At 38.7% G+C, this 12163-nt stretch overlaps 1 protein-coding gene across 3 annotated transcripts in view; it reads left to right on the top strand.

The window, feature by feature from the left end:
- The first annotated feature begins 2904 nt into the window (after positions 1–2904).
- LOC117430196 (general transcription factor II-I repeat domain-containing protein 1-like) overlaps positions 2905–12163 on the top strand; it is a 44066-nt gene continuing 34807 nt past the window's right edge. Inside the window, exons 1-2 of one of the 3 annotated variants that reach the window (XM_059000763.1) lie at positions 2905–3398; positions 9698–9788. The gene's annotated coding sequence lies outside the window, so the exon portion shown is untranslated. The remainder of the gene's footprint in view (positions 3399–9697; positions 9789–12163) is intronic. The other 2 variants (XM_059000762.1, XM_059000764.1) reach the window with 2 other exon arrangements.

The following is a 12163-nucleotide window of genomic DNA, read 5'->3' as shown; positions in this document are numbered from 1 at the left end:
GTATAAATGGGTAATTGTATGTAAAAAAATAATGTGATATCTTGTAACAATTGTAATTGTAAAAATAATGTGATATCTTGTAACAATTGTAAGTCGCCCTGGATATGGGTGTCTGCTAAGAAATAAATAATAATAATAATAATAATAATAATAATCTCATCAGCCAGTCACATCCCTGCTCTGCATCCTGCGAAAACAGGAACACACATTCTCCCCACTCATTCACTCACTCCCCCTCTCCCCACTCATTCACTCACTCCCCCTCTCCCCACTCATTCACTCACTCCCCCTCTCCCCACTCATTCACTCACTCCCCCTTCCCATGCTAAGTAACGGCGTGACCCATTCCCCTTACAATACATATAACATAAAAGACAGACAAGACCAACTGAACAGACAAGTCCTGCAACAAAGCAATTGTCCGGGTCGTTACAATGTATATTTTTAATTTGAAAGTAAAAATATATGAAAGTATGACGACCTTTATGTACAAAAATCTTCACTAATATATAATTGAGCAAGAACTGCTGAGTATTTATTTTCGTTTCATACAGTATTGGCAGTGTATCTGATAGTGAAAAATAAATAAATACATAGCAAGATAAAGAAAGAAAGGTCTATGTATTGATTTATGTATTAATTTATTTCAATATTTATTAATCTAGTTATGTTATACTTTTATCAAATATATAGGCTAACCATTTTAGACGGAAAATACTCCGACTACATCTACCCTTTTGATTTTTGCACAGGGGTATGTTAATTAGGTACCCACCTTCTATTGCATAAAATCCCTCATACTGCCGGGATTGGGGTTTTGCCACTGTTTCCATCCTTCCTGGCCACCTTAGACTTTAGCTTATAACAGTTAAAACACCGCCACAGAGCCCTCCCCGGCGGTCAGAAAAGCTTTGATATCACCGTGTAACCATTTTTTTTTTTTTTGTTCCTGGGTAGTAAGTGTTATTTCCTAATTGCTTATGCCTCAAAAGTATAGAAAATGGCTATTATTTCCCACAAACTTTGCTTTTGTGACCAGGACAGTGATATGTTGAAATTTACCTATTTTCCAGAACATTCCAGATAGATTCAGTGCTGAGTAAACTTGGAGTAACTTCTAGAACTTTCTAGAACTTTCCAGTAATATAAATAGTAATATAAATACAGGGTCCTTAAGCCCACCAGTTCAGTTTAGTTCCAGCTGCCTAAGTTGATACATATCTGCATTTTTCTGAGATGGCATCAAGGTCATAGGAGACTTCAAAATGGTGGCATTCCTGATGGGTCTCCAAGGCGGTTTTACCAAGTTTCCCTGCTATCTTTGCCTTTGGGACAGCAGGGACACCAAGGTGCACTACCACAGGCGGGACTGGCCACAGCAGACCGAGTTCTCTGTGGGGAGGAACAACGTCAAGTGAGAGCCACTGGTGGACCCCCGGAAGGTGCTGATGCCACCACTGCACATCAAATTGGGCCTTATGAAACAATTTGTCAGAGCCCTAGATAAGGAGTCGGCAGCCTTCAAGTACCTTCAAGACTTCTTCCCTAAGCTGTCTGAGGCAAAGGTCAAAGCCGATGACTTCGTCGGACCACAGATAAAGAAGATCCTGGAGTGCAATGAATTCCCCAAGAAGCTCACTAGTAAGGAGAAAGCGGCTTGGAACAGCTTTGTCACAGTGGTTCGGGGCTTCCTGGGCAATCACAAGGCCGAAAACTATGTGGAGCTAGTTGAGACTCTGGTGAAGAACTACGGCACAATGGGCTGTAGGATGTCCCTCAAAGTCCATATCCTTGATGCTCATCTTGATAAATTCAAGGAGAACATGGGAGCATACTCAGAGGAGCAAGGCGAGCGCTTCCACCAGGATATACTGGACTTTGAACGCCGCTACCAAGGACAGTATAACGAGAACATGATGGGAGACTACATTTGGGGGCTGATTCGTGAAAGTGATTTACAGTATAATCGTAAATCTCGAAAAACTACTCACTTCTAAATCTTTTGTAGTCATTTTTGTATTACTTTAGTATAAATACATGTTAATGTGGATTCATATGTTGTTTTTTTCTGAACGAAAAGACACAAATTCACCCGTTTTCTCATGGAAATAGGTAAATTTCAAAATATCACTGTCCTGGTCACAAAAGCAAAGTTTGTGGGGAATAATAGCCATTTTCTATACTTTTGAGGCATAAGCAATTAGGAAATAACACTTACTACCCAGGAACAAAAATTGTGTTACATAGTGTATTCAGGGTGCTGTGACAATAACCATTTATCGCGCTAGAGGGCGCTATGGTATCAAATGAGTAACAAAAGGCTACAATTGTTTATTACCAAATGATTCACCCACGGTTTATTTAACACTACTTCCAAAATGTTCAAAATACAATTTTAGACTGTTTGTACAAACAACCGCTCTCTAAGCAGAATGTAGAAGGGAAAGTGAAAATAAAAACCAAAACAACCTCTTACGTTCAGGGATTGAAACCTCGGGTAAAATGTCCGTTGTCCATAAAACAAGATCGCGTGAACCAAACAGCACCAGCATGAATCGCATCACATGTTAAACACAGGCACGTCCGCTCCGGGGCGAGTTTCTGGGGAGTGTTATTTACTGAGACCAATTGAAACGTTACTGTTGTATGCGTGGAATAGGTTTATATACAATCACAAAACCATAAAGACAGTTTTTTTTCAGGGTTGTTTACTTTAGTGGCATATTTGTTTAAATAAATAAATAAAGTAATGACGCCGTTATTAACGCCATTTAAAAATAGATTTTTGATATGAAAAATAATTTAACTCATTCAACAAAATAAAAACTGCTTCATTCCTGTTTAAAAAATAATCTGTATAATCTGGGTCTTCATATAATATTACGTAACAACTCCACCACAACCGAAACTAAACTGCCACACTGCAAAATCTCGTGTTCAATTCGCTGGGCTCTGTGTTTGATAAACAGGGCGTTAGGTTTGACTTCATGCCGGTTTGCAGTGTCGTCTTGTTTTCCCAATGGGTTTTGCAGGGGTTCCTTAATCCTGTATGTAAATTACAGCCAATAGATGCTGTCGTTGCGTTGGGTTGGGATTAGCAGAGGGGCGAATGAGTTTCAATTTTACTGGATTACAGAACAAAGAAGGGGAGGGGGCTCGCTCCTCTGCAAAAGAAAACATAAAGAAAGCGAGAAAAGAAAATAATCCAGGAAATCCATGCTGAAAATGCAGTAAACAAAGTTAAATAATAATAAAAATGCATCGGATTAAGGTTTTGGTTTGGAGTCGTCAGATCAGCAGCGAAAGAAAACACTATCTGTTCCAATTGGATTAAGCGAGGAGACGCATTTTTATTCCGGGATTGAGAACGTAAAGAAATTAAAGCGGTCGTTTGTGTGGTAAGTGTTTGGGCACATCGTTGATTGGTTTGATTTAGCTTTAAAAGAGAGAAAGAAACGAAGTGTAGTGTGTTTTTGAGTGTGCACGTGACTTTGTGAAGGGTATACAGTTTGAAATGCCGGATTATAATTTTGGGAGGGCGGCTGTGGTGCTGTACAGTAATAACCTGGTTTCCGCTATGGTCGCAGTGCTGTGTACCAGCCGAGTAATAGTGTTTCATTTTTAACATTGACAAATCATTTTTTTGGGGTGGTGCTTCGCCTATAATGTGGTTGGGAAGATGTCATAACATTTAGTTTAAAAAAGAAACGTTTATTCCAGAAGGCTTTGTTCAATAAGAAAGTGACATTGATCAACGCTTTCCAGGTACACAGATCCCCTTCCAGCACACAGGAAACACAAATACAGTTGGCTAGTTTGCAGTGGCAAGCACTAAATTGCATGTTCTTTCGAGTAAAACACATTTTTTATTTTAATTTATTTTATTTGTTTTGGAAAATTGGATTTAATTTTAAAGGTGACATTGCAGTCTGCTGGCGTTCCCGCTGTCCTGTTCGATCAGTGGGTTTGTGGATTTATTTAAACTATTGAATTTCCGATGATTTATCAGTAATTATTTACTGCGTGAGCTATTATATTCATTTAACTGTCTATCTTGGCTGAAACAGAAACAAAAACCTTCAAGTTGTTGATATATTAAAATAGCTTAAACTACTTATTTAGGTTATTCTAAATATTGCATACGCTGATGATTTTGATCATAATACAATTACTAATAATACTGTTTTTTTAAAAACAAAATCCATTCAGAGTGAAACACATTAGCGAGAATTCGCAATTTTTACTTGATCTATTCACACAAATATATTTTAAAAAATCAAATGTGCCATAAGTAGGTACATAAATAAATAAACGAAGAACCGTTGTGCCACTTAGGAAATTGGCAAAGACAATTGTGTATCTTTACCCCCCTAGCACTTTTATCAAAAGTCAGCGGGCCTGAAATCAAAAACTGCTTTTATTTTGTTTATTTGCTATGTGCATGTAGTTTTGACACGCGTTGACAGTTTTACTCGTGAAAGGCTGTTGCATGGTGTACAGAAAGACTGACCATACTAAACAGAGACCTCTGTCTCTTTGTTATTGTCACAATTGCGCTTTCTCAGGATAAAAAAAAAAAAAAAACGGTGCGTTCACGAAGGTCATTCTGCGCAGGTTCTGTGCAGAATCTGACCAGTTTAGCCAATGATCTTCTAAGAATGATCTCCGTGAACGCACCCATTGGTTACATTGGTCAGATTTTGCACAGAATTTGCGCAGAATGATCTCCGTGAACACACCCAGACATTCATCATTCAAGTGTCAAAATGTCTCCTATTTACCCCAGAAGAAAGTGTAGATCGCTGTCAAACAAATGTGAATACACTGTCATCCCCGCATATCCAATTGTGACTGCTATCAGTGTCTTTGTGATTACTATCAGTGTCTTTAGTACAACTAATTGGTAAGGGCATCTGTCTGTCTGTCTGTCTGTCTTATCTTGGACCCTGAGCTTTCCTTCGATTTCTATCTTAATTCTGTTATCGGAACAGCATTCTATCACTTGAGACACGTTTCCAGATTGAAGCCTGTGCTTCAATCTGGAAACAGAGATGTTTCCAGATTGATTGTTGGGATACAGAGATGCTGATTCATGCATTCATACCCACTCCTCTTGTTTATTGCAGTTCCTTGTTGTTTGTTCCTGTCACTAAACTCAGAAGGCTTCAGCTTGTCCAGAGTGCAGCTGCCTGGCTGCTCTCTCACAGTCGTAGTAATTAACATCATTACTCCAGTGCTTAGGTCCTGACCTTGGTTACCGGCGAGTCACAGAATTGAGTGTAAAGTTGCAGTAATAACCTCTAAAATCCTTCATGAGTTTGGGTCGTCCTGTCTCCAAGAATTACGAACTCTGTGTCGTTCTTTGAGATCAGAAAACACAGAACTCTTAGTTATTCCAAAAAATCATCTTAAATCAGCTGGAGCCAGAGCTTTGTGCTGTTGTGCTCCTCGTTTGTGGAACTCTAATCCGGTTGACATCTGGCAGGTTCAAACATTGGATTCTTTTAAGTCTAAAATTGAAAACATACTTTTTGGAATGTGCTTTTATATAATTGGTTGTAGCTGGCGTAGCACACTTGCAGTACTATTGCATGCTGTGGATGTGTAGGGCTGGTGATCTGATTTTTCATGATACAGAGAGATACTTTTGTATTTAATTCTGTGGTGGAGGATGTATGCCACAGACAAACCTGTTGTGACTACTGTAGGTCCTAGGACTGGCCAAAAAAATAGAAACACTTGCTGTGTGTAGCATTCGTTATGTGAACTATCCCTCTGATTCATTTGTTATGTGAATGTATTCTGTACTATATGAAAGCTGCAACCCTCTCTTATTGCTATGTCTGAAAGAAAGAAGGACTTGGAGAGAAGTGTTACTTTGAAAGTAAGTAATGCAAACTGAGAGCTTTCTTTAACTTGGTAACAATATTTACTTATTTTAAAAACAGCACATTTGAGAACTTAATAGCAAACAGCAGTGCGTGACAGGTACGATTAGTCCATTGTGATAAGCCCTTTGTCCTTCTACACATGAAGCACATGTAGAAAGTAGTACAGCCGAGCCCCTCTGCAGATTGGCTTTGGGAGTCTGTTGGGTAAACATGGAGCCACAGCTGATTGGCTTTGACCCTGAGCAAGTCGTAGAAATGGCCTTGTGAGATACTGTAGCTGCTGAGCAGGAGTGGCAGGTCTGTGAAGAGAGAGCGGTGCTGCTGCAAGGGTTAACCCCCGTGTACTGTGAAAGCTGCTTCAGCTTGGTCCAAACAACATGTACATCTTAAAACAACATGACTAGGTAATCCATGCCATCCCCTCACCACTCTCTGTGTAATGAAGAGTAAACTCTGCCCTAAGTCTCAACTTACCTGTGTCCTGTGGTCCTGGTTTCTGTGCTGAGCTTAAAGTATAGCTTGGATCAGTGCGGACAATTTCACCCTCCAGCTGAAATAACCTAGGAAGTTCACATGCTGTGGTGGTGTGAGTCCTGCGCGGGTCCGATTTTTACAACCTGCATCCGACCTACTACCTGCGTCACCTGACTCTCTCACGCTATCACATTCACACACAGATATCTCTGCAATTCTCCACAGATTGAGTTTATAGCATGGTAGCTTTCTCTAGTGGTCTGGATGTATTTTAACATTGTCACATATTTACTATCTCTACTTTACTATACAATACCTGTCCTATTCCTTTTGTGCCAGCATTTTAAAAGGAGCTATACCTGTGCTTTCGCAGAGATGTGCCAGTTTTGTGGCTGTCATTCACAAAAACATAATGACAGGTTTTACAAGCAACGAATCCAGTCACATGCTCATTATTTTCATTTGTGATTCCAGAAGAATTCCACACTTGTGATTTACCTCTCAAACTCTTATCCACTACATGATAGAAACCCTGCCCTATCTTGTTTCACCTCGTCCACAGGCATTTTTAATATCACCAAGTAGATGTGATAGAAGGATCTTGCGACGTATCAAACAAGCGGCAATACAAACCGAGAACACTGCTTAGTCAGCTGACTCCTCCCTAATCGCCTCATGCTTTAGTGCAGGAAATACCGGTACATTTACCTTCTAATACGTTCTTTTGGAAAGGATTACAGACGAGTACAATGAAAGGACAGAAAACGTTTTTGGTGATTCAAATTCAGACCCGAAAATGACATTTTTTGACCTGCTCCCAAACCGCTAAAAAGTTCACTTTCTGACCCAAAACCCTGCACCCCAAAGTAGGACTCTAGCGTGAGCCTCTTGCCAGATCCTTGTAAATTTGTTCTCAATTGACTCATCTGTATAAGTAAAGGTTTTGATTGATTGATTGTGTAACTTCCTGAATGCATTCCAAAGAGAGATGTCTTTAACTAGTGCAGTACCAGAGATCCTGTTTAAAAATGAAATGACATGTTCACCATAACTTGTTTCTTTTAAAACTCCGTATTTGAGACCTACTGTGTAACGCATTGAAATGTACAACAAAGAATGAGTGTGTTAGCGACAATTACTCCAACAGGAAACTGAAAAAAATGTATTACAAAAAATACTGTAATAAAAAAATAAATAAAAATGGACCTGTCACCAGTTGTAGAAATTACATATGTAAATGTATTTAAAATCTGAAACGAGCAAAACTTCAGTCCAATCATTCACCTTTCATGCATGTAAGCATAGTTGTAGTCTTCCTTTATGATCCATTATGAGACTATTGCAGTATTTGTCTTTGTTACTTATGAATTTTACTTCATTCAAGCATGACAGTGTTCTAGTTTAATGATCTAATTGCCCTTTATATGAATGCATAACTATAGCATGAGTGTGACCAAGCCCATATAGCTCTGTACTGCAGTGATGTTGTGCTGTAGTGCTTGGGCCTGGTGCCAGCAGGACATGATAGAACTTCACAGGTAGTTCTGGAAGGAGACTCTTGGCTGGGACAGGGCAGTGGGAGTGTTCTGTCCTGTTGGGAGCAGGCCTGTGTGTGTGTGTGTTTGACGTCACCAGCATGCTTGAGATGTGAGTGATTTGTGAACCTCGGTAATTAGCTCCCAATGAACTTCAACCAATTTGAATTAAATCACTGTTGGCTGTATCCCCAGATGTCATATACAGTTGTATTATACAGTGCTGTACTTCTGTCAAAAGGTTCATTTAAAAACTCAAAAGCAGGTTTGAAAGACGATGTTTCTCATTGCAATTACATAAATATTGTGTGTTTTTGACAAGTGTTTGACAAGCTTCTCTTTACCTGCCATAAACATACTGTATGTAACACAGGCTAGATATATAAAACTGAAGAGCAGCTCTTCAGTGCAGGTGAAGATACCTTCACACAGTATTTGAGTAATTGCAATAAGCCGGTCAGAATGACTGAAAACATTCAAAGTTATGATGACCGTATTAAACGCACACAAAAAAATGACTTAACATTTTCAAAAAATTATACAAGCTGCATATTTCAAATGCTAAATTACTGTACAATAATCTTTTTTAAACAGACAAACATTTTGGCTTGGTAAAGAAATGTGACAAAAACTGACTTGAGCGCCCTTGAGCACTCCCTCTGCGGTCGAGCGCCCTTGAATTGTGTTCGCTGTTCATTAGGAAACATGCTGCTGCATTTGTAGGTGAAGCGCAGTGCCCTGCCTGTCTGGCACAGCTTTGCGCTCTCACAGAGAGCTGGTGGAGCAAACAGGCTTTGCCCACAGAAGTGATTTAGAAACTGTGTTTTAGTGCCCACTCTGCAAGTCCGCGTTAGCGCTGGACGTGGGCTGAACTTTAGGGGCGTGTCCTCATTTACATAAAAATGTAGCGATTTAGCAAACCATCAACAGTGTTAGCGTTTGCATTTCAATGGACATGTGAAAACCAGGTCTAAACTGTGCGCAAATTACATGGTCGACTATAAATACTGCTGAAACTACCAGAGAAGCAGGCAAAGAAAAGAGAGAGAGAAATAAAATAAATGTGGAGGGCGCACTGGATTAATGTGATGCTTTGTACTGCGATTTTGTAACAATTGTAAGTGGCCCTGGATAAGGGCATCTGGCTAAGAAATAAATAAATAATAATAAAAAATAATAATAATTTCTACTTTAACAATTGAACATAAGCAAAGTAGTCCTAAGTAACAACTGCGTGTGTTTGGACTGACACAGAAAGAGGAAATCAAAGAAAGAAAAGTAAAAGAAAAGAATGACTGGGATGAGTGAGGGGGATTTTTCTCTGGTGTACCTCATCGCTAAATTCTTGTAGTTCACATATTGTAGTCCACATTTAGAGGATGCCACAATGATAAATAATTTGCTTTATTTATGTATTCATTTAAGATTGAGTAATTTAGTTTGGTATGTAACTATTCACAGACCACCTTAAATTTACAGTTTGGAGGTACTGTAGAGCTACAACTACGGTACTACAAAAAAAAATCGATAATTTAAAAGAAAAAAAAATCGATTTTAAATTAAAAAAAATCTGATTTTAAATCAAATAATCTGATTTTTTTAATTTTTTTTTTTTAAATAAAAAAATCGCCAACTCTGGCAACCAACACAGAATAGGTACCTCTATGTAAATCGTAAGGGGACCTATGCTGTCAATGTGCAAGTAGTGTGTGATCTGTGATACCAACAACTACATCACAAATGTGTATGCAAACTATTGTTGCTCCGCTCATGACTTCTTTATCCTCGCTGTCACAGGTGGCAGCTGTGATTCAGCGGTATGACAGTCTGAGAGGCTGGTTGATAGGGGACAACGGACATCCACTGAAGTGACCGCTGCCGAACAGAGGTATAACCGTACCTTTAAATGTGCTTGTACTGTAATTGAGCGAACATTTGGAATCCTCAGAATGTGATTCTGATGTTTGGATGTCTCTGGGGGAACACTGCAGTGCACTCCTCAGAAGGTTAGCAATATCATCCTGGCTTTTTGTGTTTTACACAACAGAGCTCTCTGTAATGGATGTTGAACTTACAGAGGAAAGATTACAGGGTTTGAGGGAAGCAGATGCTGAACTTGAAGCCCCAGTGTTGGAGGTTGCAGATGCTGCAAGTGCCAGATAGGTCAGTCAAAGCCTTATAGACAGGGGTTCACATAACTGGTACGTATGCAGACTTAGTTATTGTTGTTTAAGATGCAAATGCAATCTATTTCTTTAACAGGAAAGCATTTATAATAGGCAGCGAAGGTGCTCACGGTTCGAAGGTGAGCTATACAGTGAAACTCAGCAAGTGAAACAGATTTTTTTTTTTATGTAACTTCTTGCTTATAGAACACTTATTAAATTTCGTATTCAAACATTTTAAATTTTGGGGGCTTTTGTCTTCCTTCTTTTTTTTGGTTTCAAAATCCCCTCTGCTCACTATCGCAGACGCACAGGTGCTCTCAAGGGAATGCTGAATCCTTATTGGTTGTAACCTTACTCCCCCCACTGTGCTTTGATTGGCTGGGCGCATGATTCGCTATTTGATGTGCGTTAGCAAACGCATGAGACTCGACTTCTAAATCATGCTTTCGTGCGCTATCGCAGCAAAGTGATGCCATTCAGGGCAGAATTCATTCAGATGCCTGATCTATGTATCAGTTGTTCCATTCTCTTCCATTATTTTCTGGCAGGGACATTTCAGTTTGATGATAAGAGGAGGGGTGGCATTCATAGGAGTGATAGTAAACTTTAAAAAAAAATTTAAACTTTTTTTGGTTTTGCCACGACCAGTTAAACATTTTTTCTTTATTTTTGTACAGAACCTGTCATATCTGACCCTGTAATATCTGATGTATTAACTGATAGACCTCTGGCATGTGTCATTTACACACGCTGCTACCTACGGAACGGTCCAGATGGAAACTGATCAGTGCACATTTATTATTATGAGTCTAAAACAGTACATTCAGCTCTCAGCAGGACAGAATAAATTCAGTTGCAGATAAAGACATTTGGGGATTCGGTTTCACTTTTTACATGTTGTCACTTCATGTAAAAAATACCATGTACAATGAAATAAAACAATAAAGCAAGGAATTAATATAATTAAAGCTGAAACCAGATATCTTTTCGCTGACCTCCATAGACAGTTGTTATTTTGTTGTGTCTCTGGCTAACGCACACGGTGTAAAAGAAAAGCTGTTGGATTACTTTGGCATTGCGTAGACTCAGAAAGCACATTAAGAAACCAACGAGCCGCATACCAAAATGTTCATACTGCCACGAGAGCCCAAAGACACGTACTGTAAAAACATGAAATGACATTTTAAATACTACTGCTAGCATTGTTTGAAACATTTCTTTTAATCCTCTCGAACATTGTAACAGAATCTTACCCGTACTCTGTGCAGTACAGTCATAGTTATCACTTGATGGCAGCAAAATACACAAGAACAAGGGAGCCTACGCAGTTTCTGTGTGATTTGTATTGTACTGTGGCTCTACAGTGTATTAAACTTTAAATGTAACACACTGGTGCTTTTCCATTATTTCTGTTTATACTGTGTGTATTATGCTATATATATATAATATATAGTTATTATGAAGCAAAATACGATTACTGCCCTGATCTCACCAAAAACACCTCCTAAAAAGAAAGATTTTGTAAGGATTCTTTCTGATAAGCTCTTCTGAATGCTTGGTTTTCAGTAAAAAGAAGCTTTTTGTTTTTTGTTTGACTGCTGCGTGTATTAAAAACATTTGAGCGCTTTGTGGATGACAAATGCAGTGTATTTGTTTTAAAAGGGATTACAGTACCTGCTCATGACACGACATAAGATATGTAAATATGATATACATTTTAAACCTACAATATAACATTTCAACACAGATTCTCTATTCTAGCACCAACACAACACCTGTGTTAATTGTGAACCCAGTTCACTTCCGTTTTTTCTCCTGTAACTTGATTGAGACAATAATTCTGTTTCATTGATGTAAAAAAAATAAATAAAAAGGCAGCTCCTTAATTTTAATTCAAACCGAACGCAAACATTGAGTGAAGTTAAACTGATTTAATTAAATAATGAAGAGGAAACTGTTATTTGCAAAACAGGTTATAACATGTTTGCAACAAGTCATTAAGATTTCCGGGCAAAGCAATATAACTGAACTTGTTTTTTTTTTGTTGTTGTTTTACAATCAGTGCTTTTCCAAGATTATGTAACGGAGCGGGCTA

This window comes from Acipenser ruthenus, chromosome 26 (genome assembly GCF_902713425.1).
Source record: "Acipenser ruthenus chromosome 26, fAciRut3.2 maternal haplotype, whole genome shotgun sequence".
NCBI lineage: Eukaryota > Metazoa > Chordata > Actinopteri > Acipenseriformes > Acipenseridae > Acipenser > Acipenser ruthenus.
Note: the sequence above shows the minus strand (reverse complement) of the source record. Positions and strands in the feature narration are given on the sequence as shown.